Source organism: Callorhinus ursinus, unplaced genomic scaffold (genome assembly GCF_003265705.2).
Source record: "Callorhinus ursinus isolate GAN/ISIS: 27379988/994484 unplaced genomic scaffold, GSC_fseal_2.0 scaffold35, whole genome shotgun sequence".
NCBI classification, from domain to species: Eukaryota; Metazoa; Chordata; class Mammalia; order Carnivora; family Otariidae; genus Callorhinus; species Callorhinus ursinus.
In genome coordinates, this window is record NW_027397097.1 from 11,560,460 (window position 1) to 11,587,221 (window position 26,762).

Here is a 26,762-nt window from a genome sequence, read left to right on the forward strand (position 1 = left end):
AAAAACACTGATGATTCTAGTATACAAGTATCCTAACATGGTTTCAGAGTAATATGAAAATGAGCATATGTTTCCAAAGTATGTTGAAAACAGAAAAAGGCAAAGGCTACTGTCGAACCAAAAGAGTAAAAGATGAAGTATTCCTGTTGATGCCTGCATTATAAATGAGAATTGTGGAATCATAGAAATATTAAATATCATAGAATCAGAAGTCAAATAATGACTCTGTCCATTCACTGAGTTATTCAACTGATATTTAATGCACACCTACTCCAATGCAGGTATATTTTGAACATAGGGATATAGACATATAGGTTATAAAGATAACACCTTCCCCCAAGGCTAACAGAGGTAGCGAAGGAGAGAGTCATGGAAATATATGAAGTACAATAGGATGAGTAAGTGCTGTGAGGGGGTATGCAGAGGAGACTCAGAGGCACTCAATCAAACTTTCTGGGGAAGTAGAGGAGCAGAGTTGGGCAATTAAGTCAGAGAGAGTTTTCTATAGGAGACAGTGTTATAAAAGAACTTACAGTCCTGCAGGTAACAGGTCACCAAATTTGAGATTGCAAAATAAATGAAGAAATCCATCATTTACTGCAGTCAAGATTCTGGTATCTGGTGTGAATATGGAGTCAGGAAGTCAGTGATAAAGTTTCAGGTATGTAATAATATAATCAAGGCTCTGCCTGAGGCAGGTGACTTTTGACCTTCCTTTTCCTGAAGATGATCAACAAGTTTACTCTGACAGTAAATGACAGATGGTGAAAGCAAAGCCTGAGGCAATGAAAGTCAAATCATGTATTTGCCTGAATATCCCCACTGTTTCTCGGGAACCCTGCAGAAATGACAATTCAAAAACATTTCAATTTCTGGTATTCAATGTTTCCAGTAGACTAACTATAGAACAAGATATCACTTAATTGGGGAGAGCCTAATGTATTTATGTAAGTATAATTGGAAATCTGCAGAGACCACGCACAAAATAAGAAAATGACCTTAAGTTGCTATTTACCCAAGATGAATGGTTTAGTATAGGGACTGCTTTGGGCTAATATAAGAATATGGAAAGACACTGACTTCTTCTAGATCCACAGACTGAGCCTCACCTTTTAACCTAGAGAAAATTAATCTGTTCAAAAGTCATTTCATTTGAACTAAACATAATTAAATATAAGCTCACATCACAAAAAGAAACTAGTATCCTCCATTGTACACTCCTTTCACATCTATCTTTAGAGCATTCTATGACACAGATATTATTAGACCCACTTTCTAGATGTACAAATGAGAAAAATAAGCCTCTGATAGATAAAATGACTTGTCCAACTTGTCCAAGAACCGATAGATATGAAATGACAGAACTGAGATTTAAATTAAAAAATTTCTCTATGCAAAATCTAAATTGCTTCTCTACAAAAGTCATCCTCCTAAAGAACAAAATCACCACCAATAATGGTTTTCTTTGAAGCAGGGCTTAGGAGAAGAATCATATAGTATCACCAGTTTGTCTTCTTAAGAAGTGGTACTTGGTAGTAATATTGAAAAAAAATAAAGTAGCAAAACTATGTTACAAGGCTTAAAAATATAATGTTATTTAAAAGATAATGTTATCAGAGCAACTCCATATCAAACATATTGTTGTTTGGGCCTTAGAAAATGTAGACTATTTCAATAAAAATCTAAATAATAAAAGTCAAAGGAAAGTCATGTATCTCTTAGAAAGATAATTCAAAATAATATTCTATAAATGGATATAATATTTAATTCAAAGGACTTTTTAAAAACCCAGCCTTGCTTAATCTGCAGCATTTGATTCAGTGACCACTTTCTTCTACTTGAAACGGTCTCCTCTCTTTGTGACATTCCTTATTCTCCTCTCACCTTCTGGACCATTCTTTTTTAATCTCTTTTTATGGATCCCTTCTGCTTTTTCCATTCCTTAAGTGCACGTATTCTCCTTAATCTTTCTTGGCCTATTGCTCATTTTACTACATATGATTTTGTTAACTACTTCTACTGTCCAAGTTTTAATTTAAAATGACATGCTACTGTAATCCAAATTCTTATCTCCAACACAAGGCCAGAATTCTAATTCTTCTCTTTGATTTATCAATCTGTACTCTTTTTGTCCAAGTACAGTAATAGTAGGTTGAGAATTCCAAGTGGGGTTCCTAAAACCCTGGATTATTTGTAGGTGACTGAAAACTCCGAAACCAGACAAGACCAAGTATGAGATGAGGACTTCCATCATGAATTCAGCAAGCCTAGACAGAGTTTGTAGTCTGAACTGCCTTCCTCTTCTTAGTCATGTACTCATCCTTGACTGTGGCTTGTCTACTTTAAAACAGAACTATGGTTTCTATTCTAAGTGATTCCTTATCTCCCCTTAGATTTGTAAAGACCAAAGCAAAATGCAACTGTTGAACACATTTCCCTTTGCTTAGCCTATGTCTCTAATTCCCTGTTCTCATTTTTCAGCACACCAATTTTCTCTTTACCATCTGTCTCCTACAAATACATTTAAGAAATCCTTTCTTGCTGATTGAATTAAACCCTGAAAATTAATACTGTTTTTTTTTCACTTCCACTTATCTCTTAAAAATTTTTTCAGCTTACTTGCTTTTCAATCTCCCCAATTCTTCCCATTACTGAAGGTTTTCTTCTGTGGTTTTCTTTTAAGGCATCCTTTTCTCTAGGGCTTCTTTGTGGGGAGTGGCTGAAAGAAAATTATCTTTTTAATGGTTTTATCAGCAAGTATTAATGTTTTTAACTAAAATTCATTAGTTTTGCACTTTAATTTCAGTGTCCTCAGCCCTACCATAACTTAATACATATCCTACTAATATATTTTTATTTATTCATCCAAAATCCACTTACTGAAACTATAATGTGTCACAGACTGTATAGATCTTAGAGATGTTAAGATAAACTACACAAGAAAACTTTCTCAAAAGGCTTAGAACATTGAGAAAAAATATGTGAATAGATACTGTAGGAGTGTATTCATTATTAATAAAATGATGTAGTTGATCACAGGAGAATATAACTAAGAGGAGTAGTTGGGCAGAGATAATATCCTTGAAGACATGCTTCAGGTAGAGCTTTCTGTACAGACCAAAGATAAAGGTGCATTTAAAGTAGAGGAGGCAGCATTCATAAGACCACATATGTTTACAGAGGATGCTCTAGGGGTGTCTGGCAAGCTGAAAGCAACCTACTATCCTTTGGGAAATATCTTTCCCATCTATGATATTGAGACAGGTGTAAATCCCCAGAGCCAAGTCTGCACTTCATGACCCACACCATACACGTGACCATACATTCTTGGACCAATTAACCTAAATTAGGCAAATACAATTGTTTTTCCAAATAAATTTGATGTGGAACCTTAAAAAAGTCAAATCACTCTCCATATATGGCAGTAACTTTAACACAAGAAGTCAGTAGGTCTGAAATAGCAGTTGTGTCCCACTATGTAGCCTGAGGTTACAGAGGGAAAAAAAATGAACTAGACACAGTAAGACAGTAAAGCAGAAGAGAAAAGTACACATCCTGAGCACCTTCCAAATATACAGGTCAGTCTTCTTGAGACCCAGTTGTAATCTAGCTCAAAGGTTCTAGAAGATGCACCTATGTCCTTATAATAAACTTTCTGGCTTAAGAAGGCTTGAACTGGTTTCATTACTGGTAGCTAAAGAGTCCTTACTAATCCAGGTATTAAAAAATTGGGGCCATTTCAAGCTCACAATGGCCAAAGCTGGAACACAGGGAGCAACGAAATAAATAATGTAGTATTGGATTGTCCCCTGAAGCATAAAGTGAATATTCCTAAGGCCATACAGACAAAAAAACAATTATGGTAAAAGAGATGCATCACCCTTGCAGAAAAATTCCTCATAATATATGTTGATGCTGTTCCCTCTAGGAGGAGGAGCTCAATCCTCCTCTCATCCTTAAATGCAGGCTGACTTAGTGACTCAGTTCCAAAGAATATAGAAAGGGAAAACTATTAACATTATAGTGCAGAAACCTGGCAAACCAACAGGTCAAGGTTAATATCACAGAGGTAAGTCATATTGATACCATGTTCCTCTTGATATAATATGATGGAAAAAAATTTCACCTCCATGGGTATTCTTCACAAAACCCCCTAATTCCAGTAAAATCATAAACAAAAACATCAAACAAATCCAACTGACAGACATTCTACAAAATGTCTGACCATTACTCCTCAAAATTCTCAAGACCATAAAAAAACAAGGAAAATCTGAGAAACCATTAAATACCAGAGGAGAATAAGGAGACATGATGATTACATGTGATGTGGTATCCTGAATGGGATCCTGGAACAGAAAAATGATATTAAGGGAGGAATTGGTAAAAGATTCCTGAAGAATAGATTTCAATTACTAGTAATGTACTAATATTCCTTGTTTTAAGATATACCATGGTAATGCAGAATGTTAAGTATAGAAAAAAATGGGTGGGAGTATATGTAAACTCTATTCTACCTTTGCAAATTTTCTGTAAATCCAAGATTATTCTAAAGTAAAAAGATTTTTTTTTAAAAAAGATTATTCCAAAATAAAATGGATTTAGGAATGGCTAGAGTGCAGCATTCCTATAAGAGCAGGGCAGCCAACACTGAGATAAAATAAGTTAGGAACAAATTTTAGATAATTATTTTTCCCATACAAGAAAATGAGAGCTCACCAAAGGATGAAACTATCAAATATATCTTTTAAAAAGAGCATTCTGGGTTTTACATAAGATAATTTGAAGGGAGACAAGGCATGGAGAAGAGAGCATAGTTGTGGGGGCATTACAAAGTCCAGGTGAAAGATTTTGAGAACATTAATTAGAGCATCATTGTTGACATGATAGTACCCACTAAAACCAAAGTCCAAATAAAAGCCCATTCTCTCACCCAGACACTTGTAAAGTCACAAAAAGCAATTTTTCAAAGGCCAGAGAGATACCTGATATATGGGGGAGATCCTGGCTCTGAGACTGTATTATTGGTCTGAGATCCTTAAGGAGGTTTAATTTTCTTTATTGATTTTGAAGAAGCACTTAAATTCACCTTTAAATATTCTTCTCTTCTTCCCCTTTACATTATAAAATTTCCATCAAAGGTCCTTAGGGCTTTCCACACGTTCCTTCAAAATCAACTTCCTTTAATGTTTCTTCCACTTAGCATTTAAAGTCTAATAATATTGCAGTCATTTCCATTCCCCAAAGTCGAACCCATTATCATAGTTGGCTTTTTTCCTAGGATGCATTTAGAATAGCCACTGCCCACAGCTAAGAGGAGCAATCAGGTCCCCCAGTGTGAATCTAAGAAACCCAGCTCTGTTCTCAAACTCTCCCTTCTGTAGTTGGTTTCTAGGTGTTCTGATCAATATCTGAGTAATTAAAATTTCTCATGATCAAAGTTCTGACCTTTGCATTGGCCCTGCTTATCAGTAAAAACATGTCTTGATCTCCCTGTCAGTAGCAGCCTGGAGGTCTGTACAGCAATTTCTCGAAGCCCCTGCCTCCCTCCCCTGTCCTTGACTTTGGTTCAAGCTGTGTCTGCTGTGTCAGCCAAAATCATGTTGTAAATGCCCTTGGCTTCCTCAGCTAATCCTCAACCAGTACCAGCTCCCTTCCCTCTTCTGTAATGCTCCCAACACACTTCCTTAACTACCAATTAAAATTGTCTCATATTTTGCTGGTTCAGCCCTGTTTTGTTGGTTTTCCTTTTATGAATCCTTAAAAACATAGAACTGAAATCCAATAATCCAATTTTATATACTCTGGGTATTTGTAAAGAAAATGTGTTCTTTGCTTTGCCAACAAAGACAATGACATTTCTTTCTTCATGGTGAACATTGTCATCATTCTGAGTCTCTACCTCCCCACCCATAAAAAAAAAATTAAACATTCCTTTCAATACTGAAATCTCTTTGACACATAACTAGGGTTATTATAAAGTCTTGGTTTATACTGACCCAATAATTGCCTACTGAGTGGCTCCTATCACCAGGTACTGGGGAAAGTGCCAGGAATAAAGCAGCACATCAGAGAGATATGATCACTCTCATCATGGGTCTTAAATTTCAGTGGTGAAGAAAAATATATAAATGGGCAATTGAAATAAAAGTTGCAGTTAAACAGAGGCTTGTCCACAGCTAATATATAAGAACTGTACTGATATAAAAGAACTGCCCTACCCAAGACAGATAATTGGAGACCAGAGGAAGTTATAGACTGATCCAAATTCCTATCTATGTTGAAGTCTAAGAAAACCAGCATCAATAAAAAAAAAGGAAGAAAGAAAGAAAGAAAAAGAAAGAAGGAAAGAAAGAAAGAAAAAAGAAAGAAAGAAAGAAAGAAAAAGAAAGAAAAGGAAGAAAGAAAAAGAAAGAAAAGGAAGAAAGGAAGAAAGGAAGAAGAAAGAAAGAAAGAAAGAAAGAAAGAAAGAAAGAAAGAAAGAAAGAAAGAAAGAAAGAAAGAAAGAAAGAAAGAAAGAAAAAGAAAAAAGACAGCAATCACTCAACAAGTTCTGAGGGTCCGATTTCCTAGATCTTAGGGACATTAAGATCATTTCTATAGTCCAGTCCACTTTCTACATTTGATTTTATGCTCGAAGTCCAAAACCAACTTCTCTAGCCACTTTCTCAATCCAAGGCATAAAAGAAAAATACAAAATCTTTAGCAGTTCAGAATTTCTTAGAGAAATCTTAAAGTAACCATGTGGACTGGACTCCACCAACATTTTTTACTTCCCAGTGCCAAGTACTGTGCTGGTATATCTATCAAATTTCAAGCCCAGTTATCCCAGATAGATTGCCAAGAGCTGCTCCAGACAACAATGGGGATGCCCTAATCATCAACTAATTTAGTCTTCCAAAATACTTACTGACCATCTACTGGGTAGTAAGAACAAGGAGGATAGGTAAATTTCAGAGTCTATCCATGTAATATGGTCAACTTGCAAATTCAGGACAACCCAAAATGTTCAGTCAAAAAAAGAGACAAGAGCTGAGACCAAAGAACTTAACCAACTTGCTCAATGTTGTATATACTTAAATGAAAAGCCCAGACTAACATCATTATATCCTGAATCTCAGGTTGTAAAGAACAATAAAAATAAGACTAACTCATACATTTATTGAATTTATTGATGATTATTAGGTTCAAGATACTCTCCTAAGGCTGTCCCCTCCCTACTTCAGTGCACTGTGTTACATATGAAATGTAAAAATGAATGTGAAAAGTAGTCTGAAGTGTTCAGCACTTAACAATATAAATCATTTAAATCATTATGATAGTAACTGGAATATTTGAATCATAACATGCTCCCTCATTTGTATCAAGGGCCAATAACACAGTTTCCTAACAATATCTACTAAATGAATGAACTAGTAAAACAATAAAAAGAACACAAAAATTCACCATAGAAATAATTTTCTGAGCTGTCTACTCATATCTTGTTTTGTTTGTCCTCTTATTTCAGTATAATTGAGCAGATATTTTATTTTCCTCTATTTTTCACTCAGCATGAAATAGTATACTGGAGCATAATAAATAATGTATAGCTATATAATCATATCAAAGTAGAGTATGCATCAAAGCCTAAAGAAGAAGCTGTTCAAAATTTTGCATAATCATATGCATCAGAGATAAAGAATATGCGATAGCTGTGTTGGGGGAAAAAGGCAGAAATATGTTCATATAATAATATATTCTATTTTACTAATTATGTATTTTTACATGGAATAAAATCATAGAATGTTAGATTTAGAAACCAGATGAGAAATCACATAAACCAATTCTATCAGTTACTGAGATGCGTCTTGGAGAAGTATATTTCTTATCTTCAAACAGATACCAAATCAGGTATCCATGAGTGAACATAAGTCAGATTGGCTGCAAACACAATGTTTAAGAACACCACCAGGATATGGTTGAATTTCTATCTTCACAATTTTGTACAAATCAGAAGTACAATTGCTATGGCCTCCAAAACTGTAAAGGCTAGATTAGGAAATCCATTCCTCAAAAAAGCAAAAAAATATGTATTTAAAATAGTAATACCTAATAACAATGGCAAACATTAATTGTGCTTCCTCTGTGCAGACACTGGACCAAGTCTTCTCTATGATAATTGCTTAGCTAACCCTCACATTAATGCAAAGGAATGAGTAACATTAATATCAGCATGTTATAGATGTGAAAATTAAATCACCCAGAGGTTAAATGACCCAGCTTCTGAGCTCCAATATCTTCCCTAATAAGAAGGCAAGAAAGGCTCTCTAGTTTTAAGAACACATGTGATTAGATTGGGTAATTATTAGAAGGTATTCTAATAATTACAGCAGCAAAATTACAGACAGCAAAATATCCTCCAGACTGAGAATGCACTTTGAAACCAAAAAATGAAGAAAGCCATTCCATACCATTTACACAGCACTTTATTCAAGGTAACTTACTGACAGGGATCAGCAGACAAATGACCCAGGCACTACACAACTATTCTCCACCCCACCTTGACCTTAATCCACAGGTTTTATAGATCGAGGGGCATTATGGTAATATCAAAAGGTAAGTTATCTAAAGTGGTGCCATGTGTATGCCAGAGGATCTCCATTAGTTAGCTAAAGTGGAGCCTTCTGGGCACCACTTTAGGGATGATCAGAACAGGCCTTCCCATATTCCAATCAGGGCTTACATTAACCTCCACAGGGCCTGGAAGTTGTAACCCTGAGGTAGGTGATTACACAGGCATGAACAAGATGAAGGGCCAAAAATGGAGTCAAGTGTTGTCAGCACTCCCACAGTAATCCTGGTTAATCTCCAGATTTCAAAGTCCCTAATCACACCTTCAAAGTCTCTTTTGCCATGTAGGGTAACATACTTATAGCTTCTGGGTGTTAGGACTTGGATATATGTGTTGGCCATTATTCTGCCTACCAATGCCTAGATTACTCAAATAGCTATCCAACTAATGTTTCCACATCTATCCTTTTTCTTTCCAATGCACCCCCATGTGCCACCAAAATACTGTTCTGCAGCACAAATTCCTTGCTTGAAATCTTTTACTAGCTTCTCACTAATCTCCAGATAAAGCACTGGATTGTGCTAGGTGAGCCATGCACAGCAAGAGGGAACACAGATAAAAGAGTCTTTTGGCCCACTGTGAACATTCATATAAAGTCTCATGTTATTTTTAGTTAGCACATGGGATTATGCCTACTTGTATTTTTATCATAACATCATTACTTTGTCAGTGTAAAATTTTATATAGGATATAAATTTTGTAAAGTTTTCTTGCATTTTTAAAAATATATATTTGGAGTCTCAAAAACCAAAAGCTACATCTAAAATGTCTTACTTTTCATGGCTTATTACTCCTCTGCTTAGATTTCTTGTTGCCTCTCAACCTCACCTCTGGACCCTGAACTCTTGCTTTCCCTATACTTTATACTATAAAACACAACCATCTTAAACTCCTGCCAAGAGCACATGTCAAAAGGGCACAGGAGGCTGGCTGGATCTATGCAAGATGAAGCAAGCACATTTACCAGTGTTTTCCCTCCAGAATTTCCTGGCCTGAATGCAACAAGCTCCAAATCCTCAAGTGAGCACCACAGTACTGAGAGCACCAAGGAAAATCCCTCTAGGTCTAGGAGGAGGAGCTGAAAGGGGAAATCCTAACACAAAGAGGATGCAGAAATCCCCCATTTTTCTTTTTTCCTCAGCTTTCTTGTACACCACATCTCAAGCAATCCTATGGGGGTGCAAGTGGGTGTAAGAGGACAAGCAACCTGTAATGGAAACCCACAGGAGCCAAAAGTCCAAAGGCTACAGTTCCAACAGGATAGAACTCACCTGTAAAGAAGGACTCCAGGCAACCAAAAAGCACTGTGGAGGTTACAGAGGAAGAGGATCCTGAGGAAGTGCCCCATAAAGTCATTTATGAACTCCAGGCTCAAACCCATGCCAAGAATACAAGGATCTACTACCAATTAGCATACACAAAACTGAGACAGACCACTGCCCGGGTTCCAAACTGTCCACTGGGTGGCGCACATTAGAAAGAAACGTGAAGCACTCCGCAAAGGCTTTGAAATCTAAACTGACCGGAATCCCAGCTCACAGAAGGTTTAGAACCTGAAGCAAGAAACTTAAACGCGTAGAGCGCCTGCTAAAACAAAAATATCAACATTTTCTATAGGATTTAAACAAGATCCAGAGTCTTATAATATCTTAAATTCCCAAAATTCAATTCAAAATTACCAAGCATTGGAAGAACTTTGAAAGATTGAACTCCCATGGGAAATGACAATCAACTGATGCCAGTGTCAAGAAACCACATATATTGCAATAAGCATTAAAATGTTTTAAAGTATCTATTACAAAAAATAATCAAAAGAGCAACTGAAAATGTTTGTGAAACAAATATTAAAATAAAAAATTAAATCAAAGAAAAATGTGTAAAGAAAACCAAAATGTAAATATGAGAACTGAAAAAGTGAAATAAATGAAGCTAAAGAAAAAAGTCCTCACTAGATGGACTCAATAGCCGAATTAAAATGATAGTACAAAGAGTCAGTGAAATTGCAGATGAATTAATAGAAAATATCTAATCAACTGAGAAAAAAGATTTTTAAAAAAGAAGGAATTTTTCAAAAAATTTTCCAAGTTTTTTATTTTAATATGTTATATTAGTCAACATACATTACATTATCAGTTTTTGATGTAGTGTTCCATGATTCATTGTTTGCGTATAACACCCAGTGCTCCATGAAGTACATGCCCTCTTTAATACCCATCACCAGGCTAAACCATCCCCCCACCCACCTCCCCTCTAGTACCCTCAGTTTGTTTCTCAGAGTCCATAGTCTCTCATGATTTGTCTCCCCCTCTGATTCCCCTCTTCATTTTCCCTTCTTCTATCTTCTTCTTTTTTTCTTTAACATATAATGTATTATTTGTTTCAGAGGAACAGGTCTGTGATACAATAGTGTTACACAATTCACAGTCTTACACAATTCACAGCGCTCACCATAGCACATATGATCCCCAATGTCTATCACCAAGCCACCCCATCCCTCCCAACCCCCACCAATCCAGGAACCCTCAGTTTGTTTCCTGAGATTAAGAGGTCATATGATTCATATCTTTCTCTGATTGATTTATTTCGCTCAGCATAATACCCTCCAGTTCCATCCACGTCATTGCAAATGGCAAGCTTTCATTCCATTTGATGGCTGCATAATATTTCATTGTATATATATATGATTTCTTCTTTATCCATTCATCTGTCGATGGACGTCTTTGCTCTTTCCATAGTTTGGCTATTGTGAAAATTGCTGCTATAAATGTCAGGGTGCACGTACCCCTTCGGATACCTACATTTGTATCTTTGGGGTAAATAGTACATACCCACTAGTGCAATTGCTGGGACATACGATAGCTCTATTTTCAACTTTTTGAGGAATCTCCGTATTGCTTTTCAGAGTGGCTACAACAGCTTGCATTCCCACCAACAATGTATGAGGGTTCCCCTTTCTCCGCATCCCTGACAACATCTGTCGTTTCCTGACTTGTTAATTTTAGACATTCTGACTGGTGTGATATCTCATTGAGATTTTGATTCGGGTTTCCCTGATGCCAAGCAAGTAGAGCACTTTTTCAGGTATCTGTTGGTCATCTGGATGTCTTCTTTGGAAAAATGTCTGTTCATGTCTTTTGCCCATTTCTTGATTGGATCATTTGTTCTTTGGGTGTTGAGTTTGGTAAGTTCTTTATAGATTTTGGATACTAGCCCTTTATCTGATATGTCATTTGCAAATATCTTCTCCCATTCTGGCAACTGTCTTTTGGTTTTGTGGACTGTTTCTTTTGCTGTGCAAAAGCTTTTTATCTTGATGAAGTCCCAACAGTTCATTTTTGCCCTTGCTTCCCTTGCCTTTGGTGATGTTTCTAGGAAGAAGTTGCTGAGGCTAAGGTCGAAGAGGTTACTGCCTGTGTTCTCCTTTAGGATTTGGATGGACTTCTGTCTCACCTTTAGGTCTTTCAACCATTTGGAGTCTACTTTTGTGTGTGGTGTAAGGAAATGGTCCAGTTTCATTCTTCTGCATGTGGCTGTCCAATTTTCCCAACACCATTTGTTGAAGAGACTGGCTTTTTTCCATCAGACATTCTTTCCTGCTTTGTCGAAGATAAGTTGACCATAGAGTTGAGGGTCCATTTCTGGGCTCTCTATTCTGTTCCATTGATCTGTGAGTCTGTTTTTGGGCCAGTACCAGACTGTCTTGACGATGACAGCTTTGTAATAGAGCTGGAAGTCCGGAATTGTGATGCCGCCAGCTTTGCGTTTCTTTTTCAACATTCCTCTGGCTATTCGGGGTCTCTTCTGGTTCCATACAAATTTCAGGATTATTTGCTCCATTTCTTTGAAAAACGTGGATGGCAATTTCATAGGGATTGCACTGAATGTATACATTGCTCTAGGTAGCATTGACATCTTCACAATATTTGTTCTTCCAATCCATGAGCCTGGAATGTTTTTCCATTTCTTTGTGTCTTCCTCAATTTCTTTCATGAGTATTTTATAGTTTTCTGAGTACAGATTCTTTGCCTCTTTGGCTAGATTTATTCCTAGGTATCTTATGGTTTTGGGTGAAATTGTAAATGGGACAGACTCCTTAATTTCTCTTTCTTCTGTCTTGTTGTTGGTGTATGGGAATGCCACTGATTTCTGTGCATTGATTTTATATCCTGCCACTTTACTGAACTCCTGTATGAGTACTAGCAGTACTGGGGTGGAGTGTTTGAGTTTTCCACATAAAGATTCATATCATCTGCAAAGAGTGAGAGTTTGACTTATTTGCCAATTCGGATGCCTTTTATTTCTTTTTGTTGTCTGATTGCTGTGGCTAGGACTTCTAATACTATGTTGAATAGCAGTGGTGATAGTGGACATCCCTGCCGTGTTCCTGACCTGAGGGGGAAAGCTCTCAGTGTTTCCCCATTGAGAATGATATTCACTGTGGGTTTTTCATAGATGGCTTTTATGATATTGAGGTATGTACCCTCTATCCCTATACTCTGAAGAGTTTTGATCAAGAAAGGATGCTGTACTTTGTCAAATGCTTTTTCTGCATCTATTGAGAGGATCATATGATTCTTCCTTCTTTGATTAATGTATTGTATCACATTGATTGATTTGTGGATGTTGAACCAACCTTGCAGCCCAGGGACAAATCCTACTTGGTCGTGGTGAATAATCCTTTTAATGTACTGCTGTATCCTATTGGCTAGTATTTTGGTGAGAATTTTTGCATCCATTTCCATCAAGGATATTGGTCTGTAATTCTCCTTTTTGATGGGGTCTTTGTCTGGTTTGGGGATCAAGGTAATGGTGGCCTCATAAAACGAGTTGGGAAGTTATTCTACCATTTCTGTTTTTTGGAAGAGTGTCAGAAGGATAGGTATTAATTCTTCTTTAAATGTTTTATAGAATTCCCCTGGGAAGCCATCTGGCCCTGGACTTTTTTTGTTGGGAGATTTTTGATGACTACCTCAATTTCCTTAGTGGTTATAGGTCTGTTCAGGTTTTCTATTTCTTCCTGGTTCAGTTTTGATAGTTGATACATCTCTAGGAATGCACCCATTTCTTCCAGGTTATCTAATTTGCTGGCATAGAGTTTCTCATAATATGTTCTTATAATTGTTTGTATTTCTTTGGTGTTGGTTCTGATTTCGCCTCTTTCATTCATGATCTTGTTGATTTGGGTCATTTCTCTTTTCTTTTAGTAAGTCTGGCCAGGGGTTTATCAATCTTGTTAATTCTTTCAAAGAACCAGCTTCTACTTTCGTTGATCTGTTCTACTGTTCTTTTGGTTTCTATTTCATTGATTTCTGCTCTGATCTTTATTATTTCTCTTCTCCTGCTGGGTTTAGGCTTTCTTTGCTGTTCTTTCTCCAGCTCCTTTAGTTGTACGGTTAGGTTGTATATTTGAGACCTTTCTTGTTTCTTGAGAAAGGCTTGTATTGCTATATACTTTCCTCTCAGGATTGCCTTTGCTGCATCCCAAAGATTTTGAACAGTTGTGGTTTCATTTTCAATTCTTGCCATGATTTTTTTTAACTCTTCTTTAATTCCCTGTTTGACCCATGCATTGTTTAGTAGGATGCTCTTTGGCCTCCATGTATTTTTCTTTCCGACTTTCTTTTTGTGATTGAGTTCCAGTTTCAAAGCAGTGTGGTCCGAAAATATGCAGGGAATGATCCCATTCTTTTGGTACCAGTTGAGACCTGATTTGTGACCTAGGATGTGATCTATTCTGGAGAATGTTCCATGTGCACTAGAGAAGAATGTGTATCCTATTGCTTTGGGATGGAATGTTCTGAATATGTCTGTGAAGTCCATTTGGTCCAGTGTGTCATTTAAAGTCTTTATTTCCTTGTTGATCTTTTGCTTAGATGATCTGTCCATTTCAGTCAGGGCGGTGTTAAAGTCCCCCACTATTAGTGTATTGTTGTGGATGTTTTTCTTTGCTTTTGTTATTAATTGGCTTATATAACTGGCTGCTCCCATGTTAGGGGCATAGATATTTACAATTTTAGAACTTCTTATTGGATAGAACTTTTAAGTATGATATATTGCCCTTCCTCATCTCTTATTATAGTCTTTGGTTTAAAATCTAATTTGTCTTTTCGTGTCCATTAACATGGTAAATGGTTTTCCACCACCTCACTGTCAATCTGGGGGTGTCTTTGGGTCTAAAATAAGTCTCTTGCAGACAGCATATCGATGGGTCTTGTTTTTTAATCCAATCTGATAGCCTGCGTCTTTTGATTGGGGCATTGAGCCCATTTACATTCAGGGTAACTATTGAAAGATATGAATTTAGTGCCATTGTATTGCCTGTAAGGTGACTGTTACTGTATATTCTCCGTGTTCCTTTCTGATCTATGTTACTTTTGGCTCTCTCTTTGCTTAGAGGACCCCTTTCAATATTTCTTGGAGGGCTGGTTTCATGTTTGCAAATTCCTTTAGTTTTTGTTTGTCCTGGAAGCTTTTTATCTCTCCTTCTATTTTCAATGACAGCCTAGCTGGATATAGTATTCTTGGCTGCATATTTTTCTGATTTAGTGCTCTGAATATATCATGCCAGTCCTTTCTGGCCTGCCAGGGCTCTGTGGATAGGTGTTTTCCCAATCTAATGTTTCTACCATTGTAGGTTACAGACCTCTTGTCCCAAGCTGCTTTCAGGATTTTCTCTTTGTCTCTGAGACTCGTAAGTTTTACTATTAGATGTCAGGGTGCTGACCTATTTTTATTGATTTTGAGGGGGGTTCTCTGTGCCTCCTGGATTTTGATGCCTGTTTCCTTCCCCAAAACTGGGAAGTTCTCTGCTATTATTTGCTCCAATATACCTTCTGCCCCTCTCTCTCTTTCTTCTTCTTCTGGGATCCCAATTATTCTAATGTTGTTTCATCTTATGGTATCGCTTATCTCTTGAATTCTGCCCTCATGATCCAGTAGTTGTTTATCTCTCTTTTTCTCAGCTTCTTTATTTTCCTCCATTTGGTCTTCTATATCACTAATTCTCTCTTCTGCCTCATTTATCCTAGCAGCTAGAGCCTCCATTTTTGATTGCACTTCATTAATAGTCTTTTTGATTTCGACTTGGTTAGATTTTAGTTCTTTTATTTCTCCAGAATGGGTTTCTCTAATATCTTCCGTGTTTTTTTCAAACCCAGCTAGTATTTTTAAAATCATTCTGAACTCAGTTCTGACGTCGTACTAATATCCATATTGATTAGGTCCCTGGCAGTCGGTACTGTCTCTTGTTCTTTTTGTTGAGGTGATTTTTTCTGTCTTGTCACTTTGTCCAGAGGAGAATAGATGAATGAGAGAACCAAATGCTAACAGGGTAACAACGACCTGAAAAAAATATACACTAAACAAATCAGAAGAGACCTTAAACCAGGGGAAAAGAAAGGGAAAGAAAGTAAAAAGAAAAGTAAAAGATAAAAACAAACAAACAAACAAACAGAATATGATCAAATATGATCAGGCTGGTGCATAGATCAGTGCTACACATTAGATTTTGGGCATATTTTGGTCTGTTAGAAGAAAGTGCCTCCCAAAACTTTAAAGAAAGAAAAACTTAAATATGTACAAAAATAAGGGTAAATACGATGAAGGGATGGAATATGACTGTAAAGATGAAAATTATAAAAAGATTTTACAAAAGGAATTGATAAGAAGTTCATTGAAAAAAAAAGAAGAGGATTTAAAAAAACGGGGAGGGGGGAGAGACTGTGATCAGGCAGGAGACTAGAATGAAGACATACACTAGATATTTAGGGTATATTTTGGTCTGTTAGAAGAAACTGTATCCCAAAATTTTAAAGAGAGAACAACTTATATATATATACCAAAAATAAGGGTAACCACTATGAAGGGATAGAATATGACTCTAAAAGTGAAAAATAAAAAAGATTTTTTAACAGTAGATTGATTAAGATGTTGGTTGAAAAAGGGAGAGTGAAAATTCACACACAAAAAAACAGAAAATTTAAAAAATTAACTTTAAAAGACTAAAGAATCATGGGGGAAAAGCCATGAACTTTATGTGCAGTATTCCTCGAGTGCTGGAGTTCTGCCATTCTCACTGATCAGTAAACTTGGTCTTGGCGGGCTGTTCTTGCTGATCTTCTGGGGGAGGGGCCTGTTGCTGTGGTTCTCAAATGTCTTTGCCAGAGGCAGAATTGCCCCACCCTTGCTGGGCTGGGCTAAGTAATCTGCTTGGGTTTTCTCTCAGGAGCTTTTGTTCCCTGTAAGTTTTCCGTACAGCTTTGGAGGACCAGAGTGAAAATGGCGGCCTCCCAATCTCTGCCCCAGAGAAGCTGAGAACTCAGCACCCCACCTCTCAGTGATCCCCCAGAGAAAAGCAGTCAATCACTTCCATCTCCCTGGTCTCCAGCCGCACTCCGTGCTCACCCAGCCTGTGATGGAGCGTTTCTATCTCTGGCTCACAGACCCCGTTTGGAGTCTCCAAAGCCAGCAGATCCCTATAGTGCTCTCCCGTGCCACTCCTGCCCGGGTAAGAAGGGGAGTCTCCCTGGATCTGCCACTTGTTGGGTCCCTGCTGGAAGAGCAGTGGCCTGACTCTGCCACGGATCACGGTTTATGGCAACCCCAAGCTGAGAGCCCACTCTCAGCTCCGTCTCTGCAGCCGGCTTCCCACTCTGATACCTGGGAGCTCTGCCGCACTCAGGCACCCCTGGTCTTTCTGTGACCCTGAGGGCCCTGAGATCACCCTGTCCCAGCAAGGGTTCCCCCCCCCCCCCCCCCCCCACTTAGCCACTGGAGTGACATCCCTCAGTGAAGCCGATTTCTAAAAGCTCCACTTTTGGTCTCCGCTGCTCTATCACTTGCCAGTAGCGGCTGACGGAGGCCTTCTCCCCCGCTGTCTATCTTCCCAAATATCACCTTGGATTCACTTCTCCACACATCCTACCTTCCAGAAAGTGGTTGCTTTTCTGTTCAGAGAGTTGTTGCTATTCTTTTCTTCAATCTCCTGTTGAGTTCGTAGGTGTTCAGAATGGTTTGATCCCTATCTAGTTGAATTCCTGGGCCAGATGAAATTTAGGTCTCCTACTCCTCCACCATCTTGCTCCTTCCCCTCAAAAAATTTTCAGTTTTTAAAAATCAGCTGAGTGCTAAAACTAGTAGGAGATAGTTTAATAAGGAATGGTTATTGACATAATCTCAAAGTATCTTCTTATAAAATACTTTTTAATTACCAAGAAATAATGATAACTTTACAGTAAAGAACCCTAACAGACATCACTTTAACCAAGTGATGTCTAACATGATTATAAGTGGGATAATTATGAAAGAGAACTAGAACGAAAAGAACACTATTATACATAGTGACCATGTGCCAGATAGTTGCAAAACAACAACCCAAGAGAAAACAACTAGATATTATTTCCTTCATTGCTCTTCACTTGGCTAGAACAAAACAAATCAAAATAAAACACTCTTAATGAGAAAGGCAGAAAACTTGCTCCTTTAGAGAACAGAAGTACCTCTTTTGTTAATAGCACCTAGTTAAAATGCAAAAAGAAAACTGAACAGAAAGAATAGGTATCAGGAAAACCAAGTTTGCATCTTAGCTCAGCTACTTACCACCTTTGTGTTTTGGGAAAAGTAACCTCTCAGAGTTTCAGTGTTTACACTGCAAAATAATGCATAGGGTTATTTTTGAGAAGCAAATGAAATAAAATATGTAAAACTGCCAAGCACATTACCTGTCATAAAGCAGCTAAGCAACATATTTTAATTGAATTAGTTGCATAGGGATACTCAGAAATATTTCCTCTCTAGGGATGAGCAGAGACTGTCCTTTTGCAGGACGTGACAAACCTTCCATCAGTCATGAAGGAGGTCTTCTTGCCTTAAGCAGGCTAATTTGTTAACTAATTAAAGAACAAAAGTACAGGGAAGAGTGAAGATTTCTAGTAATTCAAGAACGTAGTCATTTCTAGATACAGTCTGTAGATTTAAAATTTGTGTTAAACTCTGCTCTCTCCTAAACTCTGCTAAAATGAAGGTAAAGAACATTTTTGAAGGCATCAATCCATAAGGATAAAGAAGATGCGAGAGGATATAAGAACAATAAAACTTTGGAATCTGAAAAACAAATGAACCAGGCAGAACTGACACCATCCCTGAGAAACCTGGATTCGGTGTTAAAAGTAGGATAAACTTAGAAGCAACCTAATTTTCCTTTTAGGACTCCCAGAAGAACCAAAAATTGGTGGCCATAGTAGCTCTAGAAAGAGGGGGCTAAAAATCAGAAGAATTGTCCGAAAATATGTTTAGTAAGTTCAATTTCAGATCCTATCTTCCATTCACCACAGATGGATAATTATCTATTCCTATCCTAAAAGAACTAAGGTTTTTCTAAATATGTATTTCAGAAGTTCTCAAAATTGAGAAAACCAAGCAAATTGAGGTAAACAGACGTACTAAGTGAAAACTCTCACACTAGGTTTTGATACCCGTACTTTCCACCCCCATTCAGCTCCCAGAATTCTGGTACCCAAGATTATGTTCTACAGGTGAGAATGGCTCTGGCCTGTCCATGAAACATCACCTGGAGAAATTAACATGAGAGTTTCCCCTGCAAGTAAGAGTACACATGTCACTTTATTATCAGCTCAGAGTTGGTAAGTCTCTCCCTCTCAAAGGGAGGTTTTTAATCATTTCTTTGATGTTCAAATCTTAAATGAGCAAACACCATGGAGAAAACAGATAATTAAGGTTAGTTCCAGTTGGTATTTTACCAGGTAAGTTAGAAACAAGAGAAAGAGAGTCAAGAATATTTGTCAGGCAACATTTGCTGTGTTGGACAATGAAAACTAAATTACTCAAAATGGAAGTTAAAAATGAAGAAGTAGTACATAAAGGAAATGATATATACTCAACAAGAGAGAAAACTCTGGGCAGTAAAAGCATATTAGAGAGAAGGTATTGGAAGAATTGGGCTTGAAATACAGGATGTGGTACGGAATGGGAACCTTAAATTTTTGGTTTGAGAAGTATTACTGGGAGTGGTCATGCATGATATGGCCATGGGTGAAGTTAAATTAGATAGGAAGGAGAAAACTATGGTTGTAGTTGATGAGGTCATTTTGCAAGTGACAGACATCTAGCTATCTTAATTAAACCCAAACTATCTCAAGCAAAATATAGGCTGTATTGCCTCATAACTGAGAAGCCCATGAGTGCAATTAATATCCAGGAAATGTTCAATAATGTCATTAAACTCAGGTACTCTCTCTTTCCCCTACTTTCATCTGTGCTGGCTTCGTTCTCAGGCAGCTGACTCCCAATAAATATGTATTAAACATTGCAATGGATAATATAAATTACATCCACCCTCTTTACTGTCACCTCAAAATCTTTTCTCCTTACTTTTCATTGCTTTCTCTATCAAAGAAAAGGCATGAATCCCACTTTTCTTTCTAAGCTTCAGTTCTACATGTGTAATATAAATTCTCAATTCTTCCCAGGACCTCTAGAACTACTTTCTACATATTACCCTCTTAAAATTTAAACATAACCCTCTCAATATGATTCTTCCTTGATTGGACCACACAAAAATTTCAATTTCCCTATCCTGAAAACAAAATCATGAAAAAGCTTTTCTCAAGATGGAAATCCTCCGTATTCCTATCCTCTCTTTCCTTGTTAAATTTCTGTTAAATACATTTTTTTATTTACTGCTTTAAATCTACATTTAAATCAACCTTTCCCACATAACCTAATGTAATCCAACTCCAGTTCTCCCAGTCATGAAATTGCTTTTTAAAAATTAAGTTATGACTTGCCACACATATTCCATGGCCCAGGTCAGAACTTTGTTTCCACCTCATGACCCCAATGAGCCTCATTTAGCTCACTTTAACTTTTTGTCCTTTAATATCCTATCAAATCTGTTTCCATTTTGACTCACCTATTTCTGCCAATAGTGCCTCTGATACCACTGATAGACATCCTTAAGGACAACCAACATCACACATCTCTACTCTTCACTTATCAGAGAGAGGGAGAGAGCACAAGCAGGGGAAGCAGCAGGCAGAGGGCGAAGCAGGCTCCCCACTGAGGAAGGAGTCTGTTGTGGGATTTGATCCCAGGACCCTAGGATCATGACCTGAGCCAAGGCAGATGCTTAACTAACTGTGCCACCCATATCTCTACTCTATAAAAATGTTCCTTAGCCCCTCATTTCCTACAAACACAAATCTTTAAACTCCAAACAATAGTATTTATTTTGTTATGGATTTTCTTTAGCTTCTATAGTGAAATGAAGTGATTATAGACAGTGGAGTTGGAAAACCCAGTTTCAAATCCAACTCTAACATTTTCTTTTAAATAATCTTTTTAAATTAACATTGTTTAGATAGAATAAAAATATCCATAAAATAAGTATAAGGTTTTAATAAAAACAGCTGAGAGGTAGGGTTAACTTCTCTAATATTTATCACTGGAAGCCCTCTTTCCCAGCAGAGAAGTTTGTCTCCTGAAAAGTCCCATGGAAAGTGACATGACTAAGTGCTTAAAATAACCAATTTTGGTCAACAGTAAGTGCAATTTTATCATCACCATGTGATGCGGTGCCAGTGCTTTCCTAAACATGAACACTTAGGTGACAGGATAAGGCTGAAGCCAAGTTTCCACAGATCATATCCCTATTATATCTCAGTTTCTTTTTACACAAGGAAAGGGCAGGACTTTCCTAATAATGGAGCTTCAGAGCACTGTATCCCAGGGTCAGTGCCCCTGTCCTGCAATCCCATGTCTGGTCCTGACAGATGGCTCTGCACTGCCTACAATGTAATGGGAAACATGGGACTGAAGCATTTTCTACGACTCTGTCTGCGTGAGTGTTCCTTGTCTGGTAGATACTACTTAGGCATCGTCCCTTGTTGCTTGATAGCTATGCCATAAAATACTTATGGACTCCCTATGCTGTTCTAATGTTTTCCAGTTGGGACACTTTTCAAAGTCATATAACATCTTTGGATCTCAATTTCCTTAACAAAGGAAAATAAAAATAGAATATTTTGTGACTAAAAAATATATACGAAGGTACCACGTTCAAAACTTACTACAAAATTGAGTTTAAAAAGGTTGTTGAATCTGAATGGATAATGTCTAATTCTATGAAATATTTTAAATAATCCAAAAAATAGAGTGTAATAAAAAATTTCATGGACTTTTTAAATATAGGAGATTAGAGCATACTGAATTAACCAAAGGAAAAAAATATTATCTATCAAGGTACTCACTTTCACTGCCATTAATAGAATGCAAAAAAACCATAAACAAACAAAAATACTTGTATTAATGCACAAGAGACATAATAATGAGCATGATTTACAGGAAAGAACATCCAATGGAAATGAAATCTTTTCAACAAATGGTGTTGGGAAAACTGGACAGCAATGTACAGAAGAATGAAACTGAACCACTTCCTTATACCACACACAGAAATAAATTCAAAATGGATGAAAGACCTAAATGTGAGACAGGAAACTATCAAAATCCTAGAGGAGAACACAAGCAACAACCTCTTTGACCTTGGCCTGCTTCTCCCTTTGCCCCTCCCCCTGCTTGTGCTTTCTATCAAATGAATAAATAAAATCTTTTAAAAATATATTACAATGTGTGAATACCAAAAATTAATTTAAAAAAATAAAAAATAAATTCGGAGTTTCACCTAAAATTCTGAAATATCCAAAAAATTTGTATTCTCCGTTTATATTTTGGTTCAGGAATAAAAACAAATTATTAGGTAAAATGTTTGAACCCACAATATGGAATGAGAAATATATACTTTATGATAAAGCTAATTTAAGCAAAATTTCAAAATATACATAGTACACTTCTGGTATTAACTTTCAATTCTTTCACACTAAGAACTAGTACAAGTATATCCAAATACAGCTAAGGAAAATATCTTGATCCACAGGACTTTATCTTCTTTGGCAGCTGCTATTTTGTCACACAAAATATTGTTTCAACCAAAAAGTTGTTTCTGTTTAGTAATCAGAGAGTGATAATCGTTATAAAAAAATTCTCATGTCTTGGTTTCCAATTACTCTGGATTCAAGCTCTCTATATCCAGGGTAGCTTAAATTATATTGTTTTCTCTAGTATATCCTAATATATTCCAGGTTCAATTAAAACCAAAAAAAGGAAAAAATGCTGCCAATACGTCTGACTTACTTCTTACCCTGACATAGGAGTGGTGTGTTCTTTCTTGTATGATTCATTTTTTTTCTCCGAAATACTTGCTAAAGATCTTCTCAGCACTGTATTTTAAAAAACTGTCTGAAATTGAGGCATTGTCTTAGTTCATTGAAGGTCTAACAGAAACAGACTGAATGGCTTTACAAAACAGAAATTTATTTCTCACAAATCTGGAGACTGGGATCCCAAGATCAATGCACCAGCAGATTCAGTGTCTGGTGAGAACCTGCCTCTTCCTTCTCATTTTGTCCTTACGTGGCAGAAGGGGCATGGAAGCTATTTGGGATCTGCGTTATAAGTGCACTAATCCCATTCATGAGAACTCCATCTTAATGACCTAATCACCTACCCAAGGCCCTGCCTCCAAATACCATCAGTTTGGGTGTTAGGATTTCAACATACAGATTTTGAGGAGACAAAAACATTTAGTCTATGGAAGAGATATCTCACTCTGGTTTTTAGTAGGAAAATAATTTCCATTTAGATCTTACATGGAAAAGTTTTCCCCTCTCTGGCTGAAATTATTTCCTTTCTGATACTATGTGAGGACTGCTTTTCCATATATCCTCCTCACTCATCCATTTGAGTTTTTCTAATTAGTAAGGCCATACTGTTCTTTAAGCTACTCAAAGACTTTATAATCAAATTCAGCTTATAAGATATAAAAACATGGGGAACCTGAGGTAGATTGCATAATTGTCATAACTTGCTACTCCTTCCTGCAAGCACATTCTTTTCCAACATGACTTTAAAGTTCCTTCCATTAAAAGATGGTATCCATTTCTCCAACCCTTGAATCTGGTGGGGCCTTTAACTTGTTATACCCATTAGAATTCTCCAGAAATAATAAGTGCCAGTTCTATATCTAGGAATCATGAGGGTGTGTATACTTCTACTCTCAAAAGCCTGCTGTTCAGATTAGCCAGCTGTATGATGTTATGTGGTAGTCCAGTTACCCTCATAGCCCCAGGTGACAGCAAGCCAACTATCAGACATGTGAATGAGACTATCCCAGTTCAACAAACCCACCAGTAGTCTGGCAGCACACCTGAGACCAGAGGAGCCCAGATTAGCAAAACCCAGCTCAAATTGCCAAATCACAGAATCTTGAGCTAAATAAATCATTATTGTTTTAAGATACTAATTTTTGGTGTAGCAATGTTCAAATAACCCACAGGAAGGCAGAAAAATTAAAAGGTATAAAGCAAAATGGAGACAACTAACAAAAATTTAAGATAGAATTGTAAGCATAAGCCCTAACATAACAATAATTATGTTAAATGTAAATGCTCTATGCCACTTAAGAAAGAGAGACTGGCAGATTAAAAGTCATGCCCCAACTTTATGCTGTCCATAAGAAAATCACTTCAAATAATGTTGACTTCACATAGTTTGCACATCTGTTGATTAGTGCACATGCATTTTGGATTGTTAGGTCTTACTGAGAGATTGACCCTTTTATTATTACATAATGTGTCTCCCTACCTTTAGTAATTTTCTTTATTCTAAAGTCCACTTTGCCTGATATTAATATAGCCATTCCTGGTCTCCTTTAATTAACATTTACATGATATATTATTTTCCATCCATTTACTTTCACCTGAAAAATATGTGAGGCAAAATCTGGTAGAATTGAAACAAGAAATAGACAACTCTACTATGATAGTAGGAGACTTTAACATCTCTCTCTCAACAATTGATAAAACAACTAGACAGAAAATTAGCAAGAATATACAAGAACCGAGATCACCAATCAACAGAAACTAAACAAATGTTTAGAACACTCTACCTGAAAACATTATAACACACCATCTTTATAAGTGCCCACAGATCATACACCAAGGTATATCATTTCTTGGACCATAAAACAATTTCCAAAAAATATAAAAGAATTTTAATCATACAGATTATGCTGGTCTATCACAATGGAATTAAGCTATAAATCAATAACAGAAAGATAACAGGAAAATCTCCAAACAGAAACTAAGTAACATATTTCTGGGATGCCTGGGTGGCTCAGATGTTTAATCATCTGCCTTTGGCTCAGGTCATGATCCCAGGGTCCTGGGATTGAGCCCCACGTCAGGCTCCTTGCTCAGTGGGGGGCCTGCTTCTCCTTCTGCCTCTGTTGCTCCCCCTGCTTATGCTCTTTTGCTCTCTCTGTCAAATAAATAAATAAAAATCTTCAATAAAAAAAGAAACTAACATATTTCTAATTATTCAGAGGTCAAGGAGAAAATCTCAGGGGAAATAAAAAATCACACTGAACTAAATAAAAAAGAAAATAGAATATATCAAAATGTGTGAAATACAATTAAAGTAGTAGTAAGCAGAAAACTTCTAGCATTAAATGTATACATTAAAAAAGAAAAATCAATAATCTAAGTTTTCACATCAAATATCTAAAAAAAGAGAGTAAAATAAACCCAAGTCCAGCAGAGGAAAGGAAATAAAGATAAATGTAGAAATCATTAAAATTGAGAATTATAAAATAATAGAAAAGATCAATGAAACAAAAAGCTGGCTCTTTGAAAAGATCATTAAATTGACAAACCTCTAGTAAGAATGATGAAGTGAAAAAAAGAAAAGATGTCAATTCTCAATATCAAAGTGCAGCAGGGGTTATCACTACAAATCATACAGACATCAAAAGAACAATAAGGGAATACTATGAATGATTCTACACAATTAAATTTGACAAGTTAGAAGAAATGGACCAATTCCTCAAAAACACAAACTACTACAATCAACCTAATATGAAATACATAATTTGAATACACTGTACTCACTGAGGAAATTGAATTAATAATTTTAAAACTCCCAAAACAAAATCTCCAGTCTCAGATAGTTTCACTGGAGAATGTAATCAAATTTTAAAAAGATTTAGCATAAGTTCTACCCAATCTCGTCCAGAAATAAAAAGTGAGTGAACACTTCCCAATTAATTTTATGAAGCTAATATTACTCTGATACCAAAACTAGACAAAAGAGTACAAAAAAGACTACAGACCAATCGACATCCCTTGTTAATATTAATAACTAATGTTAATAATCAGCACTATATAAAAAGAGTAAAATATAAAATAGTGACAATACCAAAGGCTAGCAAGAATATGGAGAAACTGGTAGGAATATAAAATGCTACAAACATTTTGGAAAATAGTTTGGCAGTTTATTTAAAAATTAAACATACAACTACCATATAGTCCAGTAATTCCACTCTTGGACATTCATTCCAGAAAATTAAGTCTTAATGTTCACAGAAATATCTGCACATAGAACTTTATTGCAGTTTTACTTGTAAGTCAAAAGCTGGAAATGGAAATAAACAAATGTACTTCTATAGGTAAATAAACTGTGGTATATCTCTACAGTGGAATACTACTTAGTAATAAAAAATAATGAACCACTGATACAAGCAAAATCCTTAATCATTCCCCCAGAGAGCTATGCTGAGTGAAAAAAAAGTCAACCCAGAGAGTTATATACTGTATGGCCACTTATACAATTCTTGAAATGACAGAATTACACAAATGGAGAAGAAATTACACATTGTCAGGGTTCAAAAAGAAAATGGGAATGGCAGGGAAGTGGAATGACTATAAAAGGGCAACTTAAGATAATCTTTGTGGTGACTGAAATGTTGTATATCTTGACTGTATCAATACCAATATCCTGGTTTGATAATGTACCATAGTTTTGCAAGATGTTACCACTGGATGGAGTGGTGGGGGGGTGGGAGGAGTGGAGGGAGGGGGTGGCTGGGTGATAGACACTGGGGAGGGTATGTGCTATGGTGAGCGCTGTGAATTGTGTAAGACTGTTGAACCACAGACCTGTACCTCTGAAACAAATAATACATTATATGTTAAAAAAAAAAAGATGTTACCACTGAAGGAAACTAGGTGAAAGGCACATGAGATCT

General features: G+C 36.6%; 1 long non-coding RNA gene across 2 annotated transcripts in view; it reads right to left on the minus strand.

Annotated features, from left to right (window-relative positions):
* LOC112806225 (uncharacterized) overlaps positions 1–26,762 on the minus strand; it is a 198,357-nt gene that overhangs the window by 49,712 nt on the left and 121,883 nt on the right. For both annotated transcript variants that reach the window (XR_012374522.1, XR_003203830.2), the window contains exon 2: positions 2,620–2,719. This is a non-coding gene — a long non-coding RNA (uncharacterized lncRNA). The remainder of the gene's footprint in view (positions 1–2,619; positions 2,720–26,762) is intronic.